Raw genomic sequence first — 19187 nt, forward strand, 5'->3', positions numbered from 1 at the left:
ATTACACTTATATTTCAGGAAGAGTTTAGGTTTTTGATTAATATTATTCTGACTTCTTTTTGGTAATAGACATGGATTTTGTTTTCTAGCCATGCACCCGGGTTAAAATATTTTTTAAAAGAGTGTTTTGGGGGTGCCGTGTGGCTCAGTTAAGCGTCCAACTTGGCTCAGGTCATGATCACGCGGTTCATGGGTTCCAGCCCCGCCTCAGGCTCTGTGCTGTCAGCACAGCTCATCGAGTTATATGCTTGCAATGGGTGAATCTTACAGGATGTTAAAGTTATAAAAAGTCATAAAAAACATTATGTATGTAATCGGCAAAGGACAAAGTAAACCTGGAAAAACAGTAATTGGAGAATCTGAAGGGGAGAATCTGAATCTGTGCTGACAACTCAGAGCCAGGAGCCTGCTTTGGATTCTGTGTTTTCTTCTCTTTCTGCTCCTTCCCGCTCGTGCTTGCTCTCTCTCTCTCTCTCTCTCTCTCTCTCAAAAAATATATAAACATTAAAAAAATTGTTTTTTAAAAGAGTGTTTTGTTGTTGGAATGGTTAACGTACCCAATCATCTTTGTTTTTTTTTTAATAGGGTTATAAGTAAATAATACCCAAGATACTAATCATGGTTTGATTATTAATTCTCTGAAATACATGTTTGAACATGTTGCCCTTTTGAGCTTTAAACTGAAAATGAGCATGGTAACTGAATATTAAGCACTCTTAATTTCCACACCTTTGTCTGAAGTTCTTCTCCCTTACTGTAACTCTTGGTGAGCCCATTCGTACTTGGTTTTATTTGCATTTACTGAACTTGCAGTCAGTGTTAGTGTAGTCTGAAAGTCTGATGAGGCCGATTCCCTCCTCCATTCATAAAACTTCCTCCCACAAAGGCAAGCTGTCCTGCTCCTCTTTGATTTCAGCTTTCTTCCTTCCTTTCTAGAATGGTTTTCCTTGTCCTTTGCTTCCTTCATGCTGTTTCCTGTGGAGAGCAGGCGAACTTGTCTCTTGCTTCTCCATCATTTTCTACGTCTCTCTTAGCAGTTGCCTTCTCTTCCTCCCGCACAGTTACAGCTAATGTTGTTGGTCATCTTTCCTCTAGTTTTACCACCTTCCGGTTAACCCTTCCCGCCGCTGCCAAAGCTCAGGGAAGGTTGAAGAAGTCATTTGGTTTCTCCTAAAAGGCCCCATGGGGTCAGTTTCATTTGACTTGGTGAGTTTGTCCTGGACCAGCATCTGGCCTTTGGGGTGGAAGATTCAGAAACCTGCACTCATCGAGCTCATAGAGTGATTAAATCAGAGTGGAACAGTGAGAAATGTAGTTATCGCATTGACTAGAGTATCTAATCTGTTCTCTCTTTTGAGCCTGAGCCAAATTATAAACATAAGGCTGTTTGCTACTCCCTCTGTCTCAATTATTCTCCTTCCTTCAGATATTGCAGGTTTTTCTTTTTGTTCCCGATTTCCTGCATAAAACTCCCATATCCCTACATTCCCTGTCCTCCATATTTGCCTTATTTTCTTCTATAACACTTCTCACTATTGAAACATATAGGAGTTCGTTTATATTTTAATTGTCTCCCCTCATCGGTGTGTAATGAGCTCCAAGATAGTGGGGAATTTCGACTCTTATCTACCACTGTAGCCTTAGCATACAGAAACTGTACACAGCAGGGATTTAATAAATATTTACTTGCTGAATGAATGAATCATTGATTTTTATAATTTGAAAGTTTAATGGGTTTATGCTAAATTCTCTTCACAGTACAGATGGCCTTGCCAGTTGGACAGTAATACTTGGAGTTTGCTAAGCATGCTTTCTCCCGAACAATGCCTTTTAGAAGGGCAAAGTCAAGTGTTCCTGAGAATCTCTCTCTTTTTTTGGTAGAGAATTGATCAACACCTCTTTGCCAAGACAAATTTCTTTAAGTGTGTTGATGGTTTAGGGTCTTTGAAATGCTCTCATATTTAGATCCATTTGGTCTCTTTGGGGTGACTTTGCAGCTCTAGACGACCTACTGAGTGTTGCTTCTAGCTGTTTGTTTTTGAAGATGCTTTGTTTTTCTAGTTTCTCTGTACTTTTTCATTTTGTCACTCCCTGCTTCACCCTCCCGTGTTCAGTGACACTGGACTACTCGACACGCAAACTCAGGGTTCTCCTCTGTCTCGGCTGCAGGCCCCTGTGCATGCCGTCAGGTGTGCCTGGCACGTCTTATCTTTCCCCCGCTCATCTGGTTGGCAATCCTTCCCTAAGCAGTTACGTGCTTTTTTGGGGGGCAGGGGTGGCTTCTTCTTCCTCTTTCCATGACTGAGCTGAATACATCCCTCCTTCCATGGTGCGTTTACCACGTTCCCTTGTCTCATGGTTATGGTACCTTCACACCGGATAGTTTATATTTCCCAGTAAATTGTAAGCTTCCTGGGCTCTGAAAGCATTTCAGTTATCGTTATATTATTATCTCTGAGTTCGGTGTCTAGTACAAAGTGAGTACTCAATAAATGTTTGTGAATACATGTTTTAAGGCCATCACTAGTTTTCACTGCTGTAAGAAATTTTAAGAAGTTTGCTTTATTTTATTTTATTATTATTTTTAATGTTTTTAATGATTTTTGAGAGAGAGCGAGCGTGTGAGAGAGGGAGGCACGGAATCTGAAACAGGCTCCAGGCTCTGAATTGTCAGCATAGAGCCCGACATGGGACTTGGAGCCATGAACCGTGAGATCATGACCTGAGCCGAAGTCGGATGCTTAACTGACTAAGCCCCCCGGGTGCCCCTAGGTAGCCATTTTAAGTGGCATTATGTTAAAATTTTTCACGTATTTGGAGTTTCCCTTTTCTTGGATTTATTATTTCTTAAAATGAGGCTACCTTGTAAACTTTTTAATCCAGCTCCCTAGATATTGGCTGTCACTGTGTCACTTCCTATCCCTGATTGCGGTATAGAACTCACCCTTAGTAAGTAAATTAGCACATACGCCCCGCATGTTAGGAGAAGTCAGTCAATCTGTCTCCAGTTGAGAGAAGGATTTCTAACCTTCCTTGACTACTAGTCTCTTTCCCGAATCAGGTGTGGCCTTATCATCTGCTCTCCGGTGAGAGCATCCTGCGAGCATTTGGCACAGTATCACTCTTAACATCTTAGCTTGGATTTTATTTCTGACCTCTGGTGGAGCTCATTGCTTTTTGTTTTGTTTTGTTTTGTTTTGATTTTTTTTTTTAGCTTACATTTAAATGTTTTAAAAGCATTCTTCCCATAATTATTTCTTACAAGAGAAAATGATGCTTCTCATCAAAATCTTGACAGAGTTTTTTATTGCTTTCAAATTAAATAGGGACATATTAAATTTTATATCAGTTTTTCATTTGGGAAAAAGCTCACATTTGCAACACATTTTATTGTATGTTAGTAAATTGTTGAGGTTACTAATTAGAGTCTACAGAATTGTTCTGATTTCTTACATTTCTATAGAAGTATAAGGAGTACATTAATTGCTTAACCAATGAAGAAGTTAACATTTTCAGGTCTTGCCAGATTCTGGGTGATCTGAGAGAAGATTATTTATTTGAGAATGCCTTTTATTTATTTCTTTTTTTTTTTAAATTTTTTAAAGTTTATTTATTTTGAGAGAGAGAGTGAGACAGTGTGAATGGGGCCGGGGGCAGAGAGAGAGAGAATCCCAAGTAGGCTCCATGCCATCAGCACAGAGTCCGATGTGAGGCTCGAACTCACCAACTGCGAGATCATGACCTGAGCTGAAATCAAGAGTCGGATGCTCAACTGGCTAAGCCACCCAGGCGCCCCGAGAATGCCTTTTATTTCTTCAATAATGTTTTATCTTCTCTCCTAAACCCTCTCTCCAGTGTTTGCTTACTCCTTTATCGTTATATTTGTTATGTTGAGTATATAAATGTTGGTCCACATGATTCATTGTGCGGTTTCCGGTGCTCTTCTAGTTTTCTGAGCTGAGCTGTTTCAGCTTCACTGCCGTCTGTCTTAAAAGCTCTTATTTCCAGACGGTCTCTTGGGTGGTAGAGACTCCCCACAGGGGAAACGTGAATGGCACATGTCTGTCAAATATGGTGACGAGATAGCTATGTGGATGTGATTCCGAAAAACAGGTGAGAAGGAAGTTAACGATGATTGCTAATGCATATTGAGTGCTTCATGTATGCCAAGCACAGTGCTATGAAATGTATATTCTTTCCTATATTTAATCCTCAAAACAGCCTTATGAGATTTTTTTTTTTTTTTTAATAGATGAACAAACTAAAGTGCAGAGAAGTTAAGGAACTTCAGTTGTCATGTAGCTGGTGGTTAAGACCAAGACTTACCTATTAAATCCATCAGATACTTTTGTGGGTTAAGAGAAGCAAGGAATCCTATCCAGTGTAGTTGGCAGAGAGGGATCGTTTGGGAGCAGAACAATCTTTGCATTATAGAGACTTTTGAAATGGGCCCTGAAAGACAGACAGGTAGAGTGTGAAATTACATATGGAGGTGTATTCAGTTTCAAATCACCATGAACTGGCTGGCTTAAAACTACACACATGTATTATTTTATAGTTCCGGAAGTCAGAAGTCTAACACAGATCTTTTTTATGCTAAAATCAAGGTGTTGGACTGTGTTCTGTAGGCTACTGGAGAGAATCCATTTACTTCCTTTTTTCGGCATCTAAAAACCACCCATTTTATTTGCCTATGGTCCCCTTCTTCCCTCTTCAGAGCCTGCAACATTGCATTTCTTTCTGTCATTTTTCCCTCGTCTCATTTCCTCCCACCCTGACTCTCGGTCCCACTTTTAAATGATTACACAGCAACCACCTGGATAATCCAGGCTACACTCTCTAATTTAATGTCGCCTGATTAGCAACCTTAACATCAGCTGCAACCTTAGTTCCCATTTGGCATGCACAGTTCCCGGGACTAGGATAGATATGATGAGAAAATTGTAGGGAGAGAAAAGAATGAACAAAGCCATCTGAGTGGACCATGTAAGTTGTTGTGAAGAAGACGTTTTCTCCAGGCAGTCTGGTGTATGTAAGGAAACGTGGGATTAAATCATCATCTGTGTGAAAAATCGAGTTGCCCCAAGGTGAGAAATTACACTTAATTTAGTTGGTAAAGGAGAGTCACTGAAGTCTAGAGCAGCGGTGAGAAGTAATCATAGCTGGGCATCAGGAAGATGATTCTGGTACCAGCTGATAATGTGGGTTGGTGTTGGAAGACGGGTCCGGGGAGACTTCTTCTGAGGCCGTTACAGCAGCCCGGCCCGCAAGGAGTGAGGGCCTGAGTGGTAGTTTGAGGAAAAGCATGGATAGCAGAAACGTGTCATGGTTAAAAAGATGGGCTTTGGTTGGGGCTCCTGGCTGGCCTAGTCAGTTAAGTGTCTGACTCTTGATTTCGGCTCAGGTCACGATCTCACAGTTCGTGAGTTCAAGCCCCACATTGGGTTCCGCTCTGACAGTGCAGAACCTGCTTGGGTTTCTCTCTCCCTCTCTCTCTGCCCCTCCCTTGCTCTCTCTCTTTCTCTCTCTCTCTCAAATAAACAAACAAAAAAAAAAAAAAAACAAAAAAAAGAAGAGGAAGATGGGCTTTGGCATACTCCACTGGAGTTGTTTGTAGATGTCCATTTGGGCTTTGCCAACCATGGTTGGAGATGGCAATGCAAAGCCCCAAAAGACGCGTTAGTTGGAGAGGCGTGAGTGAGTGAGGTCACTGAAGGTGAGTGGTCGCTGCATGTGTACGGGAAATGGGAGGAGTCCTCTATGAACTAGAAGTAGGCAGAGACGAAGGTTTATGAACATGGTGTGTCGTACTATCAATTGCTTCAGGCTCCTTCCAGAGAAAAAATGTTGGGACAGGGAGCTGTTTCAGCGGAGTAGGAAAATTAGAAACCAGATTCAGAATTAGTTTTGATCCAGGAAGATTACTCTTTTGAGGAGTTTAACTATGAAGGAGAATAGAAAGATTCTTCTGTCTGAGCCTGTTTAGAGGCAGAGGGGTAAGGAGGAGAAATAAATTGGCGGGAGAAGCTGGTTCAGCAGGACCGTGTGTACGGATGGGAAGGTAAGCCTTGGCAAGGGGGTAGGACACTTCTGTGCCTCCCTGGATATAGCAGTGAAGGATGTAAGTCAGAGTGTAGAACTTAGTTCTTTTTCTTAAAGGTCTTGACTGGTTTATGTATTTGTTTATTCATTCATTTTTGAGGGAGAGACAGAGAACGAGTGGGGGAGGAGCACAGAGAGCAAGGAAGACAGAATCTCAGGCAGGCTCCACACTGTCAGCTCAGTGCCTGATGTGGGCCTTGAACTCAGAAACCATGGCAATCGTGACCTGAGAAGAAATCCAGAGTCTGACGCTTAACCCACTGAGCCACCCAGACGTCCCAGATCTTGGCCAGTTTCACGTACGGACAGTGTTTCAGTTCTTTCATGCTAGCAAGTGAACTAGACAGCAGCGTGTCAGTGTTCTGTCCCAGTAAGTTTTAGTTACTGCACCACAATCCTGTGATGGCCCTGGCTTGGGATTCAGCCAGTTCTCGATTGCAATTCCAGCCCCGTCCCCAGGACTTGTCAGTGCCCTTCGTCCCTCCCTTCCTCTCCTTGGTGTTGGTGTCAGTTGTTCGCCTACACTGTGTATTTTCTACAAACCACAAGTTACATCTTATGATAGATTCTAATGAAATCTCCAGCCAGAAATAAGCCAGTATCTTAGGTAAAGATAAAAATTTGAAGATTCATGCCAGAGTGTTTGATTTTTCTCATTAAATGGTGGAATGGAGTCATAGTTCTGAAATAACAATATATGGAGATTCATGTAGTTCTATGTGGGCATATGAGGATATTTATGTAGATTTAACAAAAGGATCACTCCCGCGCTGTAGTCCCTATCATACGGAGTCTACGTGTGTATAATCAAAGAAGTGAGCTGAGGTTGGAAGGCTCCGTTTTTGTTAGAGGACCTCATTTGTGTGATTGCCTTATTTTTTCCCTAGTACTGAGCATGGAGATGGAACCTAGGTAGTATAAAGACAAAAGGTAAAAATTGGGAATTGGGCCATAAAGAAAATCTGTGCCTCATTTTTGCCTTCCCTGTCACCTACTTTAAAGTCACCAGTTTTGACAATTTCTTGGCAACCGTGTTCTTCCAAAGCCAAGAGTTGGATGCTGGGTAGCAGTTGTGATAGAAGTTGTATCATCGTTTAGGTACTACTATCAGATTATCCCTAGTTTGAAGGGATAATCCTCCCCTGGGCTAAACACATCTGAGAAAATACTGTCTGACCCTGTAATATTTTACTGATACTTTCTCTTTTAAGATTTATCTCATTTTTCTTATTACTTGCCATCTGTCAGACATAAAATGATGGTATATACGAACCTTTAAGGGGGGGATCTAATTTTCCTTGAGATTATGTACTTGAATTTATTATCATTTTTTAAAGTATCTGTTACTTTTTCCCACCTATAACATCATATCTTTGTGAAAAAAGCTAACTTGTATGTTTTCACTTTCTTTCTCTAATGTCCAGATTTTATCATGTCTATTCCAGTGCTGGATTCATAGGTGTGCTCAATGTTTGAATGAATGAATGAATGAATGAATGAATGAATGAAACTGATAATTTATTGTATATAAGTGAAATTATTTTTAGAGAAATATAATCACAGTAACAGTTCTTTTTCTGGTTCTAATGATTAAAACATGAAATAGTATTAACTAGACATAATCATAGTACGTCTGAAAATAGAACTATGCTGAGCTTACCACATTACCAGGTATTGTGTTAGGTGCTATGATACATACAAAGGTAAACATTTCCCAAGTCAACAGGTAACTAACATTGAATGGACTAATCCAAAACATGCAGCTCTAAACACGGTATTAATTGCAGCTCCTCTCTGGGGAAGATTTGGATCTCTTTCTATTCTATATTCTGGGGAATGCTTTTAGATCTCAGCATGACTGTCTTTCTAGGGGCTAAGGGAACACAGCAGGGATTCCTTAGACCTCTGAATTTGAGCTGTGGGTTACTCAGACATTTTCTTACTGCCTTTCTGTGAGATGCTGTGGCAGCAACACAGTTAAAAAGTTTCCATGGCCTTGGACATCAAATAAGACTACTGCCATCATGAGTCTTGGTGGAAAACAGAAGCAGCAAGTATTATCTTTTTATGTTACCCTTAAGTTACAGCTTTCAGAAAATTACATTGTGTAAAAAAAACCCAAAAAAACAAAAAAACATTTTTAGAGGTATTTAATTAGAAGTGCTCTAAAAAGTTTTTAATTAAGGTTCCAAGGAGATCCTGTTAGCAGTTTGAATATCTGTGGTTTCACACTCATACTAGGGTGAATCTTTTTAATATTGTGGGAGAATAAAATTTGGGAAATCTTATCATCTCTTCGAAATGACTGCATATTTTAACGATTTGTTGAGTTCTTATACCTCAGCATCATGTGAAGAATAAGCTGTTATTTTTGTAGTTTATGCTAGACTGTTGTTCAAATGTCCTGATTATATAAATCATGGCCGCCTTCTGATGGTGCTGTCTTGAGAAAGCTCCTTCAGCTTCGGTGCCCTCCTCAGAGACAGCTGTTAGAAGGTCCTAACACCTCTCTCTTCCAAGAGGCAGAATCCCAAGATAAAACACTTTCCAGAAAGGATTTGGCAGACTATATATAGTCATTCTCTAACATAAAAATTGTGGGTCAGTATTGGCTTTTTATATATCCTCACTGATGCTGCGAATCAGCCTAAGCCAATTTTGTTCTGTACAACTAACTCTTAGGGGTTTTTTGATCGACAGCAGTCGCTACCAATAGGGATTAGTTGTTCCTTATAACCCAGCTGTCAGATTATAATGAAAGCAAGTCCCAGTCCAAAACCTGTAATAAGAACTTATTAAGCAAGCTGGCACAGTCCAGCTGTTCTTGTAAGCTTTGTGAAGTCCTATCTCTCGCTCCTTTTGGGTGATTAAATCACACCTTGCGTGAAAGGTTCGCTGGAGCCCGATGAGACAGCATGGCCAGCTTCCATCCACCAGAATCCGCTACCAGTGTCCGAGCGCCGGCTGAGTAGGGGCCAGGGCAGAACAGTCTCCTTAATGTTCGAAGCCAGGGCTACAAAGTGTGATTCATGGACCAGTGCTGGGTCACCAACTACTGATAGCTGGTCTGCGACAAGTGTAGAAATTGAGAGCAATCATTTTAGAAACTTTTAAAGCCGTTTAACATTGCCGCAATGTGTTGGAATTCATTTTCATTGTATTTCATAAAACTAGCGGTTTATAAGAGGTTGGCAATCAAAATCCTCGTCTGTCACTGTAGTTTGAGAAACACTGGTCTCAGCCATTATGTTGCAGGATCCTTCACCCTGTTGTGGAGAATATTTAGCCAGTCCACTTATCTTGAGTGCCACTGATGTCGCTAATTAGATGCTGTTTCTGCTGTCTTTTATGCTAGTAGCTAACCACTTGTGCTTACTATAGTAGTTAAGCACTACTTTTACAAATGCAGATTTATTTCTGTCATTTATTATGCTAAGTTGCAAAGCCTCTTCTGTCCTCGGAAGATAAAAAGCTAAAACATTCCCGTAATCTCTGGAAGGTAGTCTTTCTGATTAAATAACTAGAAAAGAGAGACTTTTCTTAGAGTTGTAGCTTAAAATGACTCACACATTTTATATAATGCTCTCTATGTTACATTCTTTCAAAAGTAAACTATTGTAGTCCTAACGTATGGTTTCCACGAAACTTGAAGCTAGAGATTGTAACCGTTCTTTTAGCATGTCCCCACGATGAGCAGAGAGCTGTTATTTTTCTCTTCTTCTGTAAACTTAGGGAGGCCAGGAACCTATGTCTTGATCAGGAACCTGGAATGTGACTCCGACTTATTCTGGAGAAGGCACTGGGGTCTGTGGCACGTTGGAGAGAGCGCTGCGCTTGGGTCTGGAGGCATAGACAGTTATTTTCTGGCTTTGTGACTCAGGTACATTGGAGACCTCTTAGAATTGATTTCTTTTCTCATGTGGACACGCGCTGCCTACTGCATGTGTCACCTGACTTAGTATGGGCACTTTAATAAGTGTTTTCCCTAGAATTTTGATGTTGTTTTATCCTCCCCTCTACCAACATTCTCCATGACTCCTCCTCCTCTTCTTTTCTCTTCTTCCTTTGTACTATTTATGCAAGATAGTTTCTGGTACTAGGATTTAAAGTTCGGAGCTTGTTCAATTCATCATCAGCTCATCAATCTCCTACTTCACTCGTTCAGTGTTAAGTGAATGACAAACTTTAAAAAAAAGTGAGGGCGCCTGGGTAGCTCAGTCCAGTAAACATCTGACTCTTGGTCTCAGCTCAGGTCTTGATCTCAGGGTCGTGAGTTCAAACCCCATGTTAAAAAAAAAAAAAATTAATCTTCTTTTCCCCTGTAGCTTGTGTCTTGCATAAATTCACTTCATAAATATTTTAGTATTTTAGTGACAGCAGTGTTACTTAAATGCAGAAAATTTTTTTCTGGCTGGAGTATAATTCTAATTACTTCTCTCTTGCAATAGATGATTGTTTTGTAGAAAAAGAGAAAATGATAATTTGGACTATGAATGAAGTAAAACTTACTCAAACAATTAAATGTGTGAAATTGAAGTATTTATGGCAATTTTGAACTTGTTACATTTTTACTTTTGTCCAAAAACTAGCTGTCCTAAAATTTGCAGCTTTTTTGATATTTTCAATGAAATCACCAAATACTTTATTTCCACTTAAATACATAGAAATGAAATTTTAAAGTGATCTTATTTTTAGTGGATTATAAAACTGTATTTGGGAAAGATCATTCATAAGAACAGTGGATGGCACTGTTGGTTCATACCCGCGAAGTAATTATCACTAAGGAGAACTTTTAAATGCTGGTTAATAAATGCCTTTAAACAAGTGGCCCAGTTAAAAATTTTAGGCAGTTTTAGAATGGGGATTTCACCTCCAATTTTGTAAATTCTTCTTTATGTAATCATTATTTTATATAAACTTTGAAATGAATATATAACTTTTTTAGTAATGATATATAAAGAAATGGTTGGTTTTAAAAAATCCTTTCAAATTCTAGCATGTACCATTCCCCTAACTAAAAAGTGTATCTTGCTTACCGCTTTTCTGATTCAACAAAGCTATTTAACTTGAGGAAGGGAGAATAAAAAACTGAAAATTTAAAGAAACTCAAATTTAGGCCCAGCATTAAGGGAACCTTAGATTGCAGTTGATTGAGTAGAGTGGTCCACGCTTTGTTCAGGTTAGTTTGTAGAGTCTGTGGTGAGAGGATGTACATTAATTTTAAATAGTTATAGATGCTTTCACAGTTTTATAAAGTTTCTTTTTTTTTTTTTTAAATTTCATGTGTGGAAGTATCTTATGCTTGTTCATTAAGAAAACCAAAGAGCCCCCAACTGGACATTTATTTACTCAAGATATGTGGTTGAACACCTGTTAAGTGCTGAGGATAGATAGATGTGTTCATTTGGTATTGGCGTCTGCCCTTGAGAATCCCACAGGAGAGCGAAACAAGCACAGAACAATAATAACATTGTGAGTAGGACAGAAGGGGTGTAGACAAAGTTAATTGAGGACCACCAATGGATTGTTTGGATGGATTAGGTAGGGCTTCCAAAGAAAGTGGGTATTTAGTCTGAATGTCGAAATTTATCTCCTAGGTGGGTTCATAAGGCCATCTAAGCAGGTGGGGAATCACCCAGACAGTGGTTTTGAGTTGTCTCACATAGGGAATGCACACAGGCTGTGCCCTGCACAGGGAATGATGAATTGGGAAGTGGTGGTGTTTCGGATGAGGGTCTGGGGGAAGAGGGGTGAAAGAGGTGGCTCGAGATTGCTTAGGTTCAGACCTTGGCCTCATCATTTCATCATTTGCTGTGTGACTGTGGGCCCTAGAGTTTTCAAGAGAACGGGCTGCCAGCTGGAGGTTCGGAAGAGTCTGGTTGTGCACTTGTCAGGTCCCTCTTAAGGTGCATTAAGTTCATCCATTGGAATGAGATTTGAATTCCTTGTTTTGATGGTTACCATTTGGGACTGTTAAATCATACAGATTTAGAGTTAGAGGACTACTGGATTGCCTGTCTTTTCTTCTCCCCTTCCTTCCCCTTCCCCTTCCCCTTCCCTCCCCTCCCCTCCCTTCACCAGTAGTTAAGTAGGGTGCATGAAAGTGAGTGGCCCTGGGAAGGGCACTTTGGGAGTGGATGATTGGCTGTGTCCAAAGAGCTACCATCTGTCAGTTTTCCTGTTGCTTCAGGAAAACTCATTTTCCAACCCTTATCGGGAAGGGGAAAAGCCTCCAAAACTTGTCAAGTGCAACTTTAATTAAGGATAATTGGATACACACATGATTGGGGATAAAGTCTTTTCAGTTTTTTCAACACGAAAATAGTACATATTGTATTTATTTCAGAAATGACTTGAAAAAATTCTTTTTGCTACATCTCAGCATGGTAGCCCTGGTTGTCTTATTTTTTCTAACCCTGACAAAGCAGAATGTTTTGTTTAGCTTTTTAAAAAGGCAATAGTGCATGTAGTTACGACCTCATTTACTTTATCTGATGAAGCAGTCTCTGAGGAATGTCTCTTTTTCTGTAAATTGACGAAGGAACCTGGATTTAAGGCAAGGTCATTTTTTAAAGTCCTGCTTTCTGTTTCCAAACAACGTATGTGGCTTTGTGAATTGTAATGTATATTTTATGGTTCTTTTTAGGTTCTCCTTGAAATGGCTATTAATAGTGAGAGGTAATGTGGGTTTAGGAAGATCTTTTTACCTTGTAAAGGACATTTTATGTATTGTTCCATTACTGTTCTTGAGGAAAACGTAAAGTGCCTGAAATGGGATTTTTAGTCTGTTCTCTTCTTCCCCCAACTCCTTTCCCCATTTCTGATGTCCTCTGCCTGCCCACGTGCCTGTACAAATTTATGGCAGTGGTACGTAACGATGGACTTTTTTTTTTTTAACGTTTTATTTATTTTTGAGACAGAGAGAGACAGAGCATGAACGGGGGAGGGGCAGAGAGAGAGGGAGACACAGAATCGGAAGCAGGCTCCAGGCTCTGAGCCGTCAGCCCAGAGCCCGACGCGGGGCTCGAACTCACGGACCGCGAGATCGTGTCCTGAGCTGAAGTCGGACGCCCAACCGACTGAGCCACCCAGGCGCCCCAACGATGGACTTTTTTATTTAGGACCTGTAGCACCTTGTGACTGAAAGATAAAAAGATTGGTGGTCTGCTTTATTTATTGGTTTGTTCATATCTTCATTGTACTCATTCACTCATTTATGCAACAAATATTTTCAGGATATCCGTATGTATCAGATACTCTTAGTGCAGTGACAGAAACGAGGCTCGCTTATTTCATCCCTGCCCCTGAGAGTCCCAGTCAGGTTTAGTTAACTGGTAAATAATTCTGTTTTGGTTTTCATGGAGTATAATAACGGTCAGTTCTTTTTTATTACGAGTGTGGCTTAGGGTTGTGTACCTAGAAATGACCACAAATACAGAGATTGTATAAAATAGGACTTGTATAATATATGGTGACTGAAAATGGTCTTGTCCAATTTCATGTTCAGCATGTGGGATGTGAGAGCTGGTGGGACCCTCTTTGGTAATTGATTACCTTTGAGAATTCAATCACCGTGGTCACCTGCTGTCCTCACTCTGGAGTTTGGGCAACGCATGACCCTTCGAATGTTGATGTTCTGATTACTCTGTTAAACTCAATGCTCTGATTTTACTTCCAAAGAGTGAAACTGTTAAGTCCTCTTTCTGTTTTACCTTAATCTCTTTCTCATTCTTGTTTCTACTCTTAGGTTTATTTGTTTATTTTCCTAACTTAATTTCCAATTATATGCAATGTAAGAAGCAAAGCAATAAAAATAAAGATGCTGTGTCAATAGCAGCACTGATGTTGACGTGTTGAACTGATAAATGGAAACAAGACATCTGTCTGTTTCAGATTCCTTGGGACGGAGGGCTCTCGGTGCTGCTGCTGCGAGGTTCAGTCGTGTGCAGTGACGCCTAGTAGAGGGTCCTCGGTGGCAGGATATGAGTCCCTTACCTTTAAATTCTAGTGGTAGGTTATCCTAGGTGAATGATGGAAGAGGGCATAATGTAGGTGTTTCCAGGTTTACTTTGTGTTTGATTTTTAAGTTGCCTTCTTCTTTCACGCCATAATTTAAAATTGCGCAGTGATCATGACAGGAGGTTTTCCAGATGATATTCCACAGTGCTTTGTAGAAGCAGCATCACTATGCTTCATTTCTTAGTTCCCGTCCTTAACCCAGTGTTGCTTTACTCATCTCTCAGTGGTTTCTGGACGACTTCAGTTGAGTGATGCTGCCATAGCTGTGTTTCCTGACTTAACTTGCAGTCTCTTTATCCTCTTTAAATCGTTACTTAGTCCACTATTCTTCCATCTTTGTATATCCTGTCTATCCACAAGGGGCCATACCACCACTGTGCTGTTTTCTTGTTTACATCTGCTATAGAATGATTAGTCGTGTGTGTGTGTGTGTGTGTGTGTGTATTTTTTAAATTTCTTTTCTTTTAATATTTATTGTTAGAGAGACAGAATGAGAGAGAGAGAGAGAGAGAGAGAGAGAGAGGGGCAGTCACAGAGAGAGAGAGAGGGAGACACAGAATCCGAAGCAGGCTCCAGGCTCCAGGCTCTGAGCTGTCAGCACAGAGCCCGATGTGGGGCTCTAACCCATGAACCGTGAGATCATGACCTGAGCTGGAGTCTGACGCTTCACCGACTGAACCACCCAGGCGCCCCAGTGTGTGTTTTTAGAGTGATCATTGGAAGAGTCTTTTTTCCTGAATTTAGATATACTGATAACAGCCAAAAAGTAACTTTAGTAAAGCTAGACAAGAGTATCTATTCCTTTCAGAATACAGTTCTTCATAAGTTTACCCTCGTCTTTTTATTTTCTTTTCTGATGGTTTTAACTGCAATTACCGTTAGCATATGTAACATATTCTACAGCAGACCCTTGAACAAGGCAGGTTTGAACTGCACACGTCCACTTGTATGTGGATTTTTTAAATTAAATACACATACAGCTCTGTAAATGTATTTTCTCTTCTTTACGATTTTCTTAATATTTTTTTTTCTCTACCTTAATGTATTGGAAGAACACAATATATAATACACATAAGGTACAAACTATGTGTTAAGCAACAGCTTATTTTCCTGGTAAGGCTCCTGGTCAACAGTAGTTAAGATAAGGCTCCCAGTTAACAGTGGTTCAGTTTTGGGGGAGTCAGAAGTTTTATGTGGATTTTTGACTATGCAAGAGGTTGGTACCCCTACCCCTATGTGTTGTTCAAAGGTCAACTCTATACTAAAAAGCATAGATTTTCAAATATATTTCATTTGGATGAGTTAACAGAAGTGGAATTATGTCGGAGTTAAGAACTGTTTTATGGGTCTTGGAATATAAACTCAGATTCCTTTCTACAGGCATTTTTTTTTTTAAAGTGGGCTCCACCTTGGGGCTTGAACTCATGACCCAGAGATCAAGAGTCTGCTGACCGAGCCAGCCAGGCGCCCCTCAAATTGCTTCCTATAACATTGCCATTTACAGTGCTGACAATGAAGAAGATGCCTACTTTATTCCACTATAAAAATTGTCCCCATTGTATGGAAACTGAGGTTGAAGAGATTAAATAATGTGATACCGTCTTAGCATAAAAGTAGCTAAAAAGTGCAGCCTCATGTACTCAGTGTGAGAGGCCATTTGGCCTCGTGTGAGGAGCGTGATTCTGGTGCAAAACTGCTTGGGTCCGAACCCTGGCTCCACTGCTTATTGTGTAACCCTGCATACGTTTTTTTATGCAACAGTTTCCATCTCTCTGGGAATATTAATAATAATAATAACAATATCTGTTTCATAGGCTTGTCGTGAGGATTGAGTATATCTGTGCATTGCTTAGGATAGCATCTGGCAAATCAGTAATTATAAGTGATTGCTGTTATTATCATCCTCATTAATTAGATTACGTTCTCTTTATTTATTTATTTTTTTTAAACCCCATGTATGTTTATTCCTTCTTTCTAAAACAACGTAGGCATTTTGGGTAATCAGGTTAGTGGACCACTCAAACATTTGAGTGAGTGAGTGAGTGAGTGAACGAATGGATGAAATAATGCCTGGAACCCACATCTTTGACTTTTATGTAATTGTGACGTTTTATTACAAACCTCCTCATTTTGGTGTAGTAGGTGAGAAAGAACTCTTTGAATTTATTTATCTTAAAGTTTAAAAAATTTATTTAGAGAGAGGGGGAAGGGCAGAGAGAGAGAGAGAGAGAGAGAGAGAGATCGAGAGAGAGATCGAAGCCCAAGCAGGCTCCACGCTGTCAGCGCAGAGCCTGACCGGGTATTCGTTCTCACAGACCAGGAGATCATGACCTGAACCGAGATCAAGAGTTGGACAGGTTCAATTGACTGAGCCACCCAGGTGCCCCACAACTGGTTGATTTAAATAAATCTACTGCAAATAGGTGGATTTGTCCTTTGTAACATTTCTTTGACGAATGTCTAGATTACTAGAGTAACATGACACTTTGCGTCGTGGGCAGCAGGTTGGTTTAAGCTCTTCGTGAATGGGTTGTGCTGCCTGAGATCTCTCGCCAACTAATGAGAATGGTCTGAGGTCTTTCTTACAAAAGATGGGGGGGAGAAACCCTTTTAATTAGAGATAGACTTTGCAAAACTATTTAATAAGTTCCTTTATTATTTGTAGCCCTGTGGCCAAATACCAACTGCCCACACACCTTCTTAATACAAATCTATTCTTGGATTAATTAAAAACCCTTTTGGCAGATTCATATATTCAGAGACTCTTGGAGCCGGAAAGGATTTTAGAGATTAAAATTTTTCTTTTCATAGATGATGAAACTGAGGCCCACTGCGCCTAACAGCCCAGAGTTTGGTGGCCCTGCATATCGCACTCACTTGTAGGAGAACTGGTTTGTGACAGACAGAAGGAGGCTACTCTGACAGGTGATACATCTTCCCCTTCAGGATTTTAGAGCTTGGCGGAAGGATTAGAAACTTTTGTGGTCTGGAGACCTCATAACAGTGATACCGTATGTTAGCTTGTGTTGAAGTATGTAGGGGTCAGAACAGCAGAAAATGGTGTCACGTGGGCCATTCATGCTTTGGTGAAGGAACAGTGGAACACAGCGAACTTATGTTTGTATTCAGTGCCTTGAATTAAATGGGATAAAGAGTCTATTGTGACTTAAGGCTTTTCTTTTGATGTGTGAGAACCGTCACAAAACTCTAGACTTTGTATCTCCTTGTGTTCCTCTTCTGTTCACCCATAATTTGCCTTTCCTGCCTGTATTTCTGGTTCTACTCTTTACTTTCCTTTTTTCCCTGAAGGCTTGTGTGTTTGTGTCCCTAGCACCTAACAGTGACTGGTATATGGAAGCTTTCAACAAAAAAGTTTTTCAGACTCAGTTTCCAAATGCTAGGTATGTTTTCATTCAGAATTTTCTCTTGCTGTTTGTTTCCTCAGTATTATTTCAGTCTTTCTCAGGCTGTGTTCTTTGAGAGAATGGAGTCTGAACTTAACACCTGAATGTTCGATGGCATTTACTATATAAAATGAATTCGCTTCTTTCCTAGGCTTCTAGATTGGTAAATATCTGTTTATCATCCTTGGGAGATTAGAAAATAATCACCTAGATTATTTTTTGTGGTATTTAATTATCTTGGAACGCTGATTAAGAAAGCCTGATTTATTCGCTTTATCGGACTTCTTAATACCCTTCTTCAAGCTTACTTTCCTAGGCAGCGTTGTCACTGATTGACCTCATTTTGATGTCCGTTGTGTATTTTCCCCACATTTCCTTACGTCGCATAGACTTATTTTTTACTATAGGTTGTTGCTAAGTTTGCATTATGTTGCATAAGTTACAGTTGACTTGGCTTAGTCTTTAAAGAGAAATGCAAGGAATAAGTGTATAAGAGAATTCTGACATTGCTGTATTGTTCTCATGTCAGGCGTACACTACTTGAACACCAAACTTGCCATTGCTTGTTGGGTTTGTATGTGAGATATGCTAGCACCATGGCCACACAAGTTCCAAGGGCAAAGGAAGGAGACTGGGACGAGTAGATCAGAGTATGGTTAACACTGACTCGGCCACCACCACTGACCCTGTTTTAGGCATGGCATCTAAGACTGGCAACCATCTGAGTTCTTACTTCCAGAGGAGTCCGTGTTAGATGTGGTAGGGCACAGTTCTATGAAAATAAAAGAAGAAATAAAACCAAACCCGTTCACAGATGACATGATTATCTACATAGAAAATCCCATGGAATCTACAATGAAACTGGAACTTATGAGGGAGTTTGGCAAGAATGCAACCTCAAGCCCACAAAAAGCAATTGTGTTTCTATGAACTAGCAATGTACTATTGGAAACTGAAATTAAAAAAAAAAATTTTACATCCAAGCTCCAAGAAAAATCACTACAAATTGTATTAGGATTTTATGATGAAAAATACACAGTGGGAGAAATCAAAGAAGATCTAAAAAAATATAAACATGATGTTTATGAATTGGAAGACTCAACGTAGTGCAGGTTATCAATTCTTCCCATATTCATCTCTAGATTTAATTTCAATATAAATTATGGTTGGATTTTTTTTTTTAGTTATGGCCAAGCTGATCCTAAATTTTATATGGAAAGACTAGTGAACTAGAGCTATCTAAAATAGTTTAGAGAAAGAATAAAATTGGAGAAATCACACCACCCTAGTTTATGACCCATTCTAAAGCAACAACAGTCAAGAGAATGTGAAGGGATAGGCCCAGAAGTCATTGGAAACAGAACAGCAAGTGCAGAAATAGACCTCCACAAAATGGCCAGTTGACTTTTGACAAAGGCACCAAGTCTGTCCAAGGGGAAAACATCAGATTTTGCTGGAGTGGTAGTTATCCATATGGAAAAAGAAGAACTTTGACCTAAACCTCACATATATGATAATTCACCTTGGAATCAATGATCCAAAAGTAAAATTTTAAATTCCAAAAGTCGTAGGAGAAAACATAGGAGAGGATCTTTGTGATCTGGTGTTAGGCAAAGAGCTCTTTGACATGGTATCTAAAGCATGGTCTGTAAAAGGAAAAAG

The 19187-nt window shown here is 40.0% G+C and overlaps 1 protein-coding gene across 6 annotated transcripts in view; it reads left to right on the plus strand.

Moving 5' to 3' along the window:
- Nucleotides 1-19187, plus strand: part of CDKAL1 (CDK5 regulatory subunit associated protein 1 like 1) — a 704834-nt gene that overhangs the window by 232196 nt on the left and 453451 nt on the right. The gene's annotated exons all lie outside the window — the stretch shown is intronic.

Source organism: Acinonyx jubatus, chromosome B2, assembly GCF_027475565.1.
Source record: "Acinonyx jubatus isolate Ajub_Pintada_27869175 chromosome B2, VMU_Ajub_asm_v1.0, whole genome shotgun sequence".
Classification (NCBI taxonomy): Eukaryota; Metazoa; Chordata; class Mammalia; order Carnivora; family Felidae; genus Acinonyx; species Acinonyx jubatus.